Raw genomic sequence first — 1329 nt, forward strand, 5'->3', positions numbered from 1 at the left:
CACGGCACTGGCCACACCAGCAGCGAGCGGCCCCGGCAGCCCCGGCTGCATCATCAAAAGTGTCACGCCTGGGAGCTAAACCGCTTCTAAGGACATTGGGACACAGGCTCCATATTTCAATGATTTCTTCCATTTTGCTTTCAGGTCCATAAATCACCCTCTCTGAGCAGGAATTTCCATATTCTGGCCGTGCGCTGCTCTGCCAGTCAGCGCCTCCGAGCCGGGCTCTAACCTGGTTTGCCACCCGCAGACGCAAGTAATGCGTTTAACCTTTTTTATGAGGCTTATTCCTCGCCGTCGGGGGACACCCTTTCCAAATCTCCTCCAAACAGACATTTGTCTTTTCGAGGTTTCCAGCATTTCCAGTGCAAAGCCTGAGAATCAATACAGCTCACAGCGTCTCGGCTTTCCCAACCACCAGATCCGGATCGGATTTAAGCCGGGCTCCGTGCCCCGTTTACGCTTTAAGCATCTCAAGGCGGCGCGGGCTCGCGCAGCTTTATTGAGTGCGGTGGGGAACGCGCGATTTATCCTCACTGATCATCGGCTCAATTTGCCCACAGGACCCACTCCTCGGGCGCTTGCGAGCAGGACTATAAATGTATTTCATACTCGTCTGCAGTGGAAGAGGTGCAGCACAGAGAAGATGGCTCTATTATATCAGCTTCTGGTTAGTCTCGCTAATATTTATTTCAGAAGTCCCGTGCAAAAGCCACTTTGTGCAGAGGGGAGATAAACCTGCTGTTGAACTAATTACAAATCACTTTTAGTGGCAGTGCCAGCCACCGGCTTCTGCCTCACCGCGCGGGAGCTCGGACCCGTTTTTACACCCTCTTGCAGAAACAAAGCTGAGAAAATCATCCCAAACACGGGCGCTTGCATTCCTCGTCCGGAGGCATCGCCAGCTGCTGCCCCGGGTGTCGGAGCCTCTCCGGGCATGGCTCCCGCCCCGTCCTGGGGAGCCATGCGAGAGAAGCCACGTGCCTGGCGCGGGGCTACCACAGCTGATGCCGGCTCGCCGAGCTTTGCCGTTGGGAAGCCTGGGGGAGAGCGCTTTACTGGGATGCATCATGCAGCTGCTTCGCCGTTTCACCCTTTACAAGCCTGTGCTCAAAAGAACCGGTGCCAGTGCTGGAATTGCGAGAGAGCTGGCAAAAAAGGGATGTGGAAGGCAGCCAGGTGGTCCATCAGGCGCAGCCTGGCACCCTGCTCTGTGCCAGCAGCCCAGCAAAATTCCTCTCATCCCTGGCCTGTGTGCAACCACAGCATGCGGCTTGCATGCAACCACAGCGTGTGGCTTGTGTGCAACCATGGCATGCAACCACAGCG

This window comes from Egretta garzetta, unplaced genomic scaffold (genome assembly GCF_000687185.1).
Source record: "Egretta garzetta isolate BGI_Z169 unplaced genomic scaffold, ASM68718v1 scaffold535, whole genome shotgun sequence".
NCBI classification, from domain to species: domain Eukaryota; kingdom Metazoa; phylum Chordata; class Aves; order Pelecaniformes; family Ardeidae; genus Egretta; species Egretta garzetta.